Raw genomic sequence first — 12,348 nt, forward strand, 5'->3', positions numbered from 1 at the left:
TTCTTCTGGTTGTCTGCTTCCCTTGCACTCCCATGTGGAGTCTAGGATCATCTTGCCAGTTTCTGCAACTAAACGCAGCTGCATTGTGAAAGACCCTGCACTGAATCTGCGGGTCACTGGCGGGGGCGGGTACTGCCATTGTAACAGGATTAATTCTGATCCATGAAGATGGGGAGTCCATTTATTTAGTCCATAAATTTAGTCCATTTAGTCCATTTAGTCCATTTATTTAGTCCATTTATTCTTAAAAATTTTTTTCAGCAATGTTTTAAGCTGTTTTAAGTTTTACATTTCTCTCGTTAAATTTTTTCTTAAGAATTTTATTCTTCTTGGGGCGCCTGGGTGGCTCAGTGGGTTGGAGCCTCTGCCTTCGGCTCAGTTCATGATCCCAGCGTCCTGGGATCGAGCCCCACATCGGGCTCTCTGCTCAGCAGGGAGCCTGCTTCCTCCTCTCTCTCTGCCTGCCTCTCTGCCTACTTGTGATCTCTGTCTGTCAAATAAATAAATAAAATCTTTAAAAAAAAAGAATTTTATTCTTCTTGATGCTGTTCTACATGAAACTTTTCATTTTCCATTTGTTCACTGCTACTGTATAGAAACAGTTGATTTCTGTATATTGATTTTCTGTCCTGCAACCCTGCTGAACGCTTTTATTCCTTCATTTTAATAGGTTTTTAGTGGATTCCTTAGGTTTTCCTATATAAGATCACGTCCGCTGCAAACATATATCCGCTTCTTTTTTTCCAATCTGTATGCCTTTCATTTCATTATCTCTCCTAATTGCCCTTGATGACCAAATCTGAAACTGGTGACTGATTTTGAATGGGAGGTAGCCCGTCCCAGAAAGCAGCAGCTGCTCTGATGCACAGGAAGCCAGAACCCTCATTCCTCTGCTTGTCACGCTTGTTAAGTGGATGTTTCCCCAGAGATTTGGCCTTTAGGAGAAGCTTCCTGGTCGGTCATTCTCTGCTCCGCGCCCAGGGAATCTGAGACCTGTGAAAGGGCTCCCCCCGCGTTTTCAGCCTGGCTTCCAGTACGTTCAGCCACCGGGAGGCACAAACAGGAGAGAGCATGGGTCTATCTTCCCCCCTCTCTACGGGCTTAGCTGCCATAGGCCTGGCCAGGGGTGCTTCCCACCACTATGACAGTCCCTGCTGGGCGTTCCCACCTCCACGCTGCCAACCCCCCCTGGAGTCTAGAGGAAGCACTGTTTCCTCTCCCAACGGGAAGTAATGGCTTCCCACTGCTGCCCATTCTGGGTGCCTCAATGTCCCTGGTTTGGCACCTGATTTGCTTGGCCTGATTAATTCAGTTTCTCAGAATCGGTGTGTGACCTCAGCCATTTCTAGCAACCTTTACCACTACTCTGCTAGACACCAACCCCCAGACATCCCCTTGGAAGGGACAGAACCTGGCTCACTAGAAAACGTGGTTCTCTGCGTAAACAGATCACTGAAGTGTCTAGTCCATAAGCCAAGGAAACAGTAAGGAAATTCAAAGGCAAAGTGCTTCAGTTCCTAGAAGGAAAAAAGTAAACAACCACCCTCACAGGATAAGACCTCGACTGTGGCTGCTGCTACTTGCTCCCTCCATTCTTGACTCCAGGAAAATACGTGTCAGCAGCCCCCGATCTGACCTTCACCCTCTGCTTTGGAATCTGAGCACAAAACCTGCACTAGAGGCTTTTCCCAGATGGAGTCGTAGGCACCACTATTGCTGGTTTTATCCGCATGACCAAAGCCACGTGGCAAAGTGTCAGAGCCACCGATGACATCTGCCTGGGCTGCTGCTGGCTGCCAGCCACCGCAGTAAGCGCTGCACACCATCCCATTCAATCGTCCAAACCCTTGTCTGGCGGGCATTACAGCCCCAGCTTTGTAAGTAAGGACACGGAGACTCGCGATAACTAGCTAGGCCCTGGCTTCAAAGCCAAAAGGCGCCCGTACTCCCGTGTGCCCGTCACCCCACACCGTGCCTCACTCCGGTCGCTAAGTCCCAGGAGCCGCCCGCGGATCCCAGCCTTACCAGCCACCTTACCAGTTACCGCTCTCTCCCTTCCCTGCCTGTCAACCTCCAAGTAGCCTCAACCACCACACCTGCCCTGGCCACAGCTGGGTACCACTCCATCACCGTGGAAGAGTGGGAGGAGCCCAACTGAGCATCCTGCTGAGAGGAGCAGAACCTTCCCCGAGACTGTTCTGGAGCTCTGCAGAAGTGACCAGAGGCTCCCGCTGGCCTTTACCCTGGTGTCCCCTGCAAGGCGAAAGCAGGGTGCCTGCCAGAAGCTCCGCAGCTCCAACCTTTCACCTCCCCACAGGTTCTGACTAGCCAAGACTCACTGTTCCGCCCTCCGATAGCAGGGGGCGTGTTCTGATGGCAGGGGGCGTGTTCTGATAGCAGGGGGCGTGTTCTGATGGCAGGGGGCGTGTTCTGATGGCAGGGGGCGTGTTCTTTTGAACTGAAGAGTTTCTCCTCCACCTTGATGAGTTCAATTGACAGTTCCCTGCAAGAAAGACCCATCCGAGCTGAGAACTTGGGGCTTCCTGGGAGACCCACTAGAGACCTGAGCAGGAACTGAATTACAAAAGTCCCAGGCGACAGACTGCCCCCCTCATCTTCTCAGTCCCAACTACTCCAGGAGGTCTCCTCAGTGCATCCACCCTCCATCTGGGGAAGATGTCATGTGTTTTAATAGTTAAAACAAAACAAAACAAAACACCACAATTAATGACAGCTCTAAGTGTCTGTATGGTGCCAGACCGCTGGACGAGGTGATTTCCCAACGCTTAGGAGGTGGGTGGTGGTCCCTGTGACAGCTTTACAGAGTGGCACCCTGCGTGCTGGAATCACATTCAACAGCAGCACACTCACTTCCGGCTCTCCGCAGTCTGGAAGGTACTCTGAGAGACACTCTCATTTGCTACCAACAGCAACTCTGCCTCCTAGGGAGGGCAAGCATTACCTCCATTTTACAGATAAGGAAAATGGGGCTTTCCAGGCCCATCTGCTGACCCACATCACTTCCCGAACTCCTTGCTGCTGCCAGACACCACAATGCTCTTTTCAAGCAACTCAGAGCATCCACAGTCCCAGGAGCAGGGACTTTGGAAGGATAAAGGGAAAAGCAGCCAGGGTCCTGCCCCACCCCCCACCCTTAGGTCGGGCTGGAAGCTCCCTCCCCAGAGGGCAGGACCGAAGTCTCGATGAAGTGGAGGTGGAGCCAGACGCTGCTGAGATTCCCTGGAAAGGCCAAAGTCTTTTGAGTCAGAAAAGTCAGGTTCAAATTCTAGGTTTGTCACTGTCTGCTCGAATGACCTTGGGGATCACTCCGCCTCACTGCCCTTGAGTGACATAGCGATGTAAAAACTATAGAATTTGGTTTTCCTCCCTGGTTCCTGGCAAAGAGCTCCTAAAACCCTTGAAGAGTTTCTTGAGTGCCAGGGGAGACGGGAGCAGCTTTTCTCATTCACAGTAAGCCCCTTTTAATCGCACCTGACTTTATACTAACGAAGCGACCCCAGTGGGCCCCTAGATAGCTTCAGGCAGGGGCTGCTCACTGGAGAAACCAACCCCATGAGCAGAAGGTTGGAACTTCCATGGAGAGGAAGGGAGGGACCAGAGATTGAGTTAATCACCAATGGCCAATGATGTGATCAGCCATGCCTCTGTAACTATGAGGTGGAGAGAGCTCCCAGGAGGGTAAGTGCGTCCATACACCACGGGAATGGTGAACCCCAGTCATGAGGACAGAAGCCCCTACACCCAGGATTCTTCCAGACTCCACATATGTACCTCCTAATCTGGCAATCTAGCTGTATCCTTTACGAGAAGCCAGTCAAAGTAAGGCAGGCAGTATTCTGAGTTCTGTGAACACTTCTAAAAATTACCAAACCTGAGGATGGGATCATGGTCATCTCTGATTTATAGCGGGTGGGTCAGAGCTCCAGAAGGCCAGATCTTGTGATTGGTGTCTAATGTGCGGGCCGTCTTGGGGGCCTGAGCCCTTCACCCAGGGTGTCTGCTGCAAGTAGGGGCGCCTGGGTGGCTCAGTTGGTTGGGTGACTGCCTTTGGCTCAGGTCATGATCCTGGAGTCCTGGGATCAAGTCCCGCATCGGGCTCCCTGCTCAGCCGGGAGTCTGCTTCTCCCTCTGATCCTTCCCCTTCTCATGCTCTCTCTCTCTCTTTCTCTCTCATTCTCTCTAATAAATAAATAAATAAATAAATTTTTATTTTTAAAAGAGAAGCAGCTGCAAGTCACACTCCCGGAGACTAGGATTAGTTTCACACAACTGGAGCCTCCGCGTGTTTCTGGAGCCCCTACTGCCCGTAACACACTCTAGATGGACAGAGGATAATGTAACAAACCAGGGCCTCTGCCCTCATTAAACTTTCTGCCTGGTGAGGAAAACGAGACTAGCAAACTTGCAATATCAGGGATAGTAAGTAGCCAGCATATTAAAGGATCCGCCTGGGGGAAAAGGGAGATTGGAGAAGGGTAAAGGGTAAATTGGTTGAGGAGAGTTAAGTAAGTGACGTGGAGGAGGGGCTTGGCCTGGGCTCCAGAGGCCCAGAGGCCCCAGGGCAGCGGCACCTGGCCCACAGGGCATCAATGTGGAGCAGCGGTGAGTGGGAACCCTGGGGCCCACCAGCCTCTCCCAGTGTGCATGGTCTTGCCTGATTAGTTTAGAGTCGGTGACACCAAGTAGATGCCGATCAGGTGAGAAGTCTGGTATGAACCAATAAAAGATGAAATTGGAGAGGTTTAGTGAAATGACAGGCAGAGAAAGTGTTCATTCATTCACTCAACAGTGATGGAGCCTTTGCAACAGGTACCATTAGGCACCAGAGGTAAGCCGAACAAGAGAGAAGAGGTCCTTGCCTTCATGAAACTGAGAGTTTCATTCTAGCCAGGAGCAAACCAAGGGCACAAGTGAGATCATTCCAGACCCAGACCTTCTGATTTGTAAGCAAAGACTGTCATCTTGCCCTAGAATTTCTCCTGATGACAGGTCTCCCTCTGAGTAACCCAAAAGGGAATGAAGTCCAGAAGCCACATCCCTCCCACCATCCCTGGTCCAGAACACTAGGAGAAAAGGCACATTTCTCCCCAAATTCTACTCTGGGAAGTTTGGGACAAAGTAAAGGGAAATGTAAGTCCTCCTTCTCACCTGTTCCTTAACACACACACACACACAGAGTTACTCCCTTCTTAAATCCTTATCCCATGTATCCCATGACCTGGAAAATCTGGCCATCTGGCCCGTGGGCAGTGGGAGATAACCCGCAGCCATCTGGGGCCCTTAGCCTCTCTGTCACCAGAACTGAGGGAAAGGTTTTCTTTTAAGCAAAAGTCATTTCGCTTTATACCAGAGCAGTGGGTCCTGCTGAAAGCCAGAAATTTGTTCTCCCAAAAAGGTGGGTAGTTACATGCCTTTCCTTCACTGCTCTCTACGACGTCATCACAAACTCACCTCTTAGAACTGATCCTGGCCCTTCTGTGTCCCAGATTCCTAAAAAGAGCAAGGCCTCCCTGTTCCACAGCTCCAGAGCATCTGCCAAGCCCAAGCTGCCCAAGGAGCTGGAGCACAGCACGTGTGGGACCCCAAGCCCCTGGCAGACCACTTACTGCTTCACCATTTCCACAAGGGACCCTAGTCAAGGGACCCACACACCCTTTCCCCTAGCTGTCACCACCACACAAAGGCATCCTGGCCCAGAGCTCTGGGACCTACGCCGCATCTTCCTCTGTCCCCAAGGTCTCAGGAAGAATCCATGTTCATTGTCAAGTAGGGTTTGTCCCACCTTGGGCTCCTTGGTTTTGACCATCCCTGACCAGAGCTGTGAGCAATGATCCAGCCCACCTGTCCCCTGGGTTCCTGTCTCCAAGGACTATTCCCAGAACCCTTCTGCCCTCTTTCTTCTAGTAGCAATAGACTGCCAAGTTCCAGAGGGAAGAGAAACAATGACCACAGTGTATGGTCCCTCACCAGTGACCACCAGTGCACACACCCACCCGGACCATGTGCCCAGGACTGCTGAGAGGTGGTCTTACCGTGGCAGCTGGTCTGCAGAGCCCCAGGGAGGCCACAGCGTTCCTGGTACCAGGATACCCAAATCTAGGCCCTCTGCCCACAGCCTGTTTATAATTGATGTTCTAGGTTAAGCCTCTGTCAATGACTTTCTAGAATTATCCCCTCCCTACAGCTCAGAGGAGAGAGCTGCTTATGAGCCAATCTCTGGGCTCAGCAGTAGACCTTGAACAGCTTGTTTGAGAGAAGGAAAAAACAAAACCAGGCCAGGGGTGAGCCGGGAGAGGGCGGTCAAAAACATTGCCTATGGGTTCTCGGGAAGGATTAAAGGGCAGCAGTGTTTGGCCTTTACCAGGAAAAGAGGGCCAAGGACAGGAGAGCCAGCCAGGTGAGAGAGCTTCTGGCCTAAGGACAGGAACAGAGAATCTGACAGCTGAAGAAAAAATGAGGACTCTGAGGTCTACCTCCTCCTGCTGAGATCTTACCAAGTCTCAGGTTGTCCCTGTGGGATCTGCAGACATCCTGGTCCTTTCTCCCCTGGGGCCAGGAGACAGGATTCCTCCCAAGGGCACATGTCACCAAGTGGCTCTTATGAGCCCTTGGCCTGGTCTGACTTCATTAGCAAGGCTTTTAAATGCCTTAACGTATCATTTAACCCACTCAGATCAACCCATTGGACACAGCGCCATCCCCAAGACCACTCCAGTCCAGAACAGGGACAGAGTACCTATGCCATGGACGCCACCCCACTATCACCAAAATAAAAACCAGCCCAAGGCTGAACTCAGTCGAGAGTTCTTCGAGGAGGCGCAGTCAGTAAGTTACTGTTCGATCTTTGCTAAGCTTCTAGAACCTGAGGTTTACTGGTCAGAGGGGCCCTCCCCGCTTCTGAGTGCTCACTCCCGGACAAGGCAGGTGGCAGCCAGGGAAGCAGGAAGGACGCTCCTGCTGATGAAATGCGGGCACGCCTGACCTGGGCAGAGGGTCTAAGTCAGGTGCGAGCCAGAACAGGAGTCCCTGGGAAGTTCAATGCAAACTCAGCCTGGGTGGAAGCCGGCTTCCTCCTCTCAGATCCCAGACCTCACTGTGTACAGGCACTCTGCTACCCCCTTGCCTCCAGCTTTCTCCAGAGCTGACAACAAGCAGCTTTCTGCTTCCCCTCTAGTCCACCAAGGAAGGGAGCCAGGCACTCACATGCCCTGACAAAGGCAGGCGGCTGCAGGTCCGGGAAGAGGCCAGTGACCCTGCAGGGGGCCCGCCCAGGAAGAGTGAGAGGAGAGGGTCGGCTGTGATGCCCAGTGGGAACCCAGCCGGGGCTCCCTGCATCCGGTGTCCCGGCTTCTCGCTGTGGCAGGCCTCATCTTCCCGCGCCATCGGGACCGGCGCCCAGCGAGGCTTCCCCAGCTGAAGGCAGAGCAGCAGTTTGAGACTGGCCAGTCTGGCTGGTGGAGCGCTGAGTCCGGGAACTGGAGGGAGCCGCGGCATCCGGCCGGCACACAGGCCTCAGCCTCATCCAGGGGCAGGGATGGGAACACGAATGCTCTGAGGGACGTTTCTGCAGTATGAGACCTTAGCCCAGCACTTGCACGCACCTTACCTCAATCTCCCTACACCACGCGGATGAAGACAGGACAGGGCCACAGGGGAATGGAGACCCTCCCGACACCTGTGCAGAAACAGGTCCGAGAAGGCCTGGACAGTCAGAGGCTACTTGGGGAAAGGCATAAACTGTGGGTGAGGGCCCCTGGATAGGAAGTGGCTGAAATCAGGGAAGATGGGACTCCCTTCACCAACGCTCTGGACATGCTGGCAACAAGGGGCACAGAGGGGGGTGATGCTTGCCACGCACAAGAATGAGCAGGCATGAGATAGGGCGTCACAGTGAGACACACCTGGGCTTGGATCTTAGCTTGGATCTTAGCTCCGCTCCGTGTCAGCGTGTGACCCTGGGCAGGTCCCTTCACCTGCAAGCCTCGATTCAGTCATTTATAAAATGGGAATCAGCAACACACAGCTTGCAGGGCCGCTGGTGAGGGCTCGATGGACCTGATTATCATGAATGGCCAGCTGCGAGGTCCAACTGTTCCCAATTTTTCTCATAAAAGTAGAACGAGAAGAAGGCAGTCCAGAAGGAGAAACATTCTACTGTTTCTCCAACTTCTGTTAATCTCCCAGCACTAAGGAACTCAGAGGAGGACGGGGCAAGGGGAAATCCTGGTGGTCGAACAGGCTCAGTTAGGTAGCTGGGTACACGGCCTTTTCCTCTGTAACCTCCTGGACGCCCACAGGCATCGCAAAGATGCCCTGAAATCTGGTGCCTTTCTCCCCATAGCACCCAGGTCAGGACAAGATCAAGGAAGCAAGTCACCTAGCTTTGAGCAGGGATGGTCCCAGGAGCAGAGTCCTGGGTTCTGAGAGCTGTGAGGACCCGGGCCTCTCTAGGGTCAGTCGGAGGGGGCTGGGGACAACTTCTAGTGGCACTGATGCCAATTCCCATGGGACACGTCTCACAAGCCCCAGCTGCCTCCGCGCAGGCTTCATTTCTAACACTCGGAGATAAGGCAGAAGAGAAGGAACCTTCAGAACAGGTGTCTCTGCTCGTCCATATTCGAAGGTGCCCGGGACTTGGCCTGCGGCAGGCACTTCACAAGCAGTCACCGGACTGCACCGAGAATACCACTGCCGGGGCCGCAGTGCTCTGTTTTCTGGTCAACACAGTGCAGCCTGCCCAGCTGTCTCTACCAGCTGTGGGGACACAAAGTGACGCAGGAACAGGGGTGGGCCCTGCCCTCATGGCACTGGCATCAGCGAAGACACTAGACATGGAAAGAAGTGAAATGGACTGCTCAGCACAGCAGCTCCAGTAAACACTGTACTGCGTATCTGAAAGTTGCTAAGAGGGATCTTAAAAGTTCATCACAAGAAAAATGAACGTGTAACTACATGTGGCGAAGGATATTAACCAGACTTACTGGGACTATCTCACAATACATACTGTACATACATACATACTGAACCATTACCCTATACACTTGAAAGTAATATTGTCAATTACACCTCAATAAAAAAAAAAGGAAAGGGGCGCCTGGGTGGCTCAGTCCATTTAAGTGTCTGCCTTCGGCTCAGTCATGATCTCCGGGTCCTGAGATCGAGTCCTGGGTTGGGTGGGGGGGTCCCTGCTCAGCAGAGAGTCTGTCTCTCTCCCTCCACCCCTCCCCCTGCTTGTGCTCGCTCTTTCCCTCACTCTCTCTCTCAAATAGATGAATAAAATCTTTAAAAAAAAAATAAAGAGAAAAAAGAAAAATAAACCAAGGGGGAGAAAGTCAAAGGAAGTGTGATGGGCACTATCGTACAGAAATCAGCAGCAGGTGTCAGCTCTAAGCTACTGGTAGGTGAAGGGGGATCGAGGATCCAGAAGGGCATCATAGGAGGGAGCCTGAAAGAGGAGGAGCGGGACAGGTGACTGTAGGGAAGGAGGAAGGGCAAGCATCCAGGAAGAGGGAGCTGTGTGACAGGGACACCACCTGGCTTTCCATGTCCGCAGCCATGCATAGCTTGGCATGGCTGATGCAGCAGGTGCCAGAAGGAGGCTGGGGAAGAAGGCGAGCTCACTGCATCGCAGAAACATAATCATCTGTGCCGCTGCTTTCCATCTAAGCGGAACATCCAGCATCAAAAACTGTACCAGTTAGGGGCGCCTGGGTGGCTCGGTCAGTAAGCTCTACCTCTGGCTCAGATCATGGTCTCCGGGACCTAGAATCGAGCCCAATACCAGGCTCCCTGCTCTGTGGGGAGTTTGCTTCTCCCTCTGCTCCTCCCCCTGCTCGTGCTCACTTGCTCCCTCTTACTTTGTCTTTCTCTCTCTCTCAAATAAATATTTTTTTAAAAACCTGCACCGGTTAACTTTCTATATAGTTGTAAAATACTGTCAAGGCCACCAGGTCTACTACTTCATAGGTGTTTTCCTACTTTAGAAAAACAGAAGTGGGAGTGGGGAGGAAGGGTCTGGCTCAGTGAAACCAACGGCAAAGATACTCAGCGCTGTTCTGGTTCACAGGTGACTCAGGTGTGGAAACAACGCCGCAGCCCTGGATGTGATAGACCAGATGTCAGCGACTCCAAGAAGGAAGCTGTCTGTCTGTCTCTGCTCTGGGGGTGGAGACGCGGCCGATGAGAGCAGGTCTTGCGTCTCCCCCGTGCCTGTCTCACATCAGCCCGGCAGCGGGGACCCCTCTGTCCTCTGTCCCCTTGTCCCCCTTTCTTCTACATCACCCCAAATCAGGCCACAGAGGCTGAGAGGTTCCACTCCCATAGAGCAAAGCAGGCAGGCAGAGTGTCTTTGATTTACTGAAAAAGCTTGTGAAGAATGTCCACTGGGTAATGAAAATGATGCCAGGTGCTCCAGAGAAACAGAGAGGGAGAGAGTCACCCCCGGAAGGGAGCAGCAAACCAATCATTCTGAGATCCCAGCTGCAGGCCAATGACCAAACGCTTCTGGATTGATCCAAATCAACCCGGTGTTGATGAGTGTCAGCTTCCGAAAAAGCCCCCATTCCCTCCCACCTCCCCACGCCTCCCCCTCTTGCAGCACCGTAACTCAAGTTTTTGGAACAGTGCTGAACACGTAGCTCACTCTCTGACCTGGGAGTTTCCAAGGCCTTCTGAACTTTCACCTGCTGGTCTGTAGCGCGCTGTGATCTGAGTCATCTGGTGGAGAGGCTCTGAGAACTTAATTAGGTCGCCTATTTTGGAAATACCTCAGAGAGTCTGGCACGCTGGAAATGCCCAGAAAAGTGACCCTAGTGGTCAGCCCTTGTGGTATCAGCCTTAATCCTTCTCTTCCCTTCATGCCCTGGGGCTCTATGTAGGGACAGACACACAAATGGGGGTTGGGGGGTGGAGAGGACAGAATAGATGTCAGGGTACCTGGTGGCTCAGGAAAAAAAAATAGAGTGCCAGTCCCACTCAGGATGATGCCTGGAAAGAGGAGTGGGCTGTGACTCAGAAAAATCCTGGTCCTACCTCTGCTACCACTAATGAGTGCTGTGCCAAAAAGCAAGTCACCTTGCTCTCCAGGCATCAGTGTCTTCAACTACTAGGCCAGGGACAGTAAGACCATGCCTTCTTCACAAGGGCAGAGTGAATGACAAAAGAAAAAACACAAGAAAATCTCTATGGCAGTGCACTGTGCTACTTAAGTACCAGGCCCTGTGGGGACTCAGTCTAGTTGAGGAGAAAGTTGGGGCCGGGGCGGGGGGGGTGGAGTAAATCAATACAGTTTATTATTATTTTTTAAAGATTTTATTTATTTGACAGACAGAGATCACAAGTAGGCAGAGAGAGAGGAGGAAGCAGGCTCCCCACTGAGCAGAGAGTCCAATGTGGGGCTCGATCCCAAGACCCTGGGATCATGACCTGAGCTGAAAGCAGAGGCTTTAACCCACTGAGCCATCCAGGAGCCCCATACAGTTTAACCAATATAGAGTAAGATAAGAATCAAAAAGAATGGGCACCTGGGGGGCTCAGTCGTTAAGCATCTGCCTTCAGCTCAGGTCATGATTTCAGCAGCCCAGCATCCTGGGATCGAGCCTGCTTCTCCTTCTCCAGCTTGTGTTCCCTCTCTCGCTCTGTCATAAATAAATAAAATCTTAAAAAAAAAAAAAGAATAGGGGCGCCTGGGTGGCTCAGTGGATTAAGCCACTGCCTTCGGCTCAGGTCATGATCTCAGGGTCCTGGGATCGAGTCCCGCATCGGGCTCTCTGCTCAGTGGGGTGCCTGCTTCCCTCTCTCTCTCTCTCTGCCTGCCTCTCTGTCTACTTGTGATCTCTATCAAATAAATAAAATAAAAAAATCTTTAAAAAAAAAAAAGAATAAAATACCAAAGAACAAATTTAACAAAAGAAGTGCAAGACCGGTACACTAAAAACTACAAAATATCACTGAAAAAATCTGATGACCTGAACAAAAAAGCAAAACACCTCAAGTTCATGGATCAGAGACTGAAACGTGGTTAAGATGGCAATACCCCCCCAAACGATTCAATACAAACCCTAACATGAACTGCAGCTTCCGGGGCGCCTGGGGGGCTCAGTGGGTTGAAGCCGCTGCCTTCGGCTCAGGTCATGATCTCAGGGTCCTGGGATCGAGCCCCGCATCAGGCTCTCTGCTCGGCGGGGAGCCTGCTTCCTCCTCTCTCTCTCTGCCTGCCTCTCTGCCTGCTTATGATCTCTGTCAAATAAATAAATAAAATCTTAAAAAAAAAAGAAAAGAAAAGAACTGCAGCTTCCTCTAGTTGCAGAAATTGGCAAGATGATCCTA

The 12,348-nt window shown here is 51.9% G+C and overlaps 1 protein-coding gene across 4 annotated transcripts in view; it reads right to left on the bottom strand.

Moving 5' to 3' along the window:
• Positions 1 to 12,348, bottom strand: part of PC (pyruvate carboxylase) — a 96,610-nt gene that overhangs the window by 42,278 nt on the left and 41,984 nt on the right. Inside the window, exon 1 of one of the 4 annotated variants that reach the window (XM_047693162.1) lies at positions 6,054 to 6,191. The exons of the other annotated variants lie outside the window; for them this stretch is intronic. The gene's annotated coding sequence lies outside the window, so the exon portion shown is untranslated. Of the gene's footprint in view, positions 1 to 6,053; positions 6,192 to 12,348 lie in introns of those variants that run through there. 4 annotated transcript variants of the gene reach the window in all.

Source organism: Lutra lutra, chromosome 10 (genome assembly GCF_902655055.1).
Source record: "Lutra lutra chromosome 10, mLutLut1.2, whole genome shotgun sequence".
Classification (NCBI taxonomy): domain Eukaryota; kingdom Metazoa; phylum Chordata; class Mammalia; order Carnivora; family Mustelidae; genus Lutra; species Lutra lutra.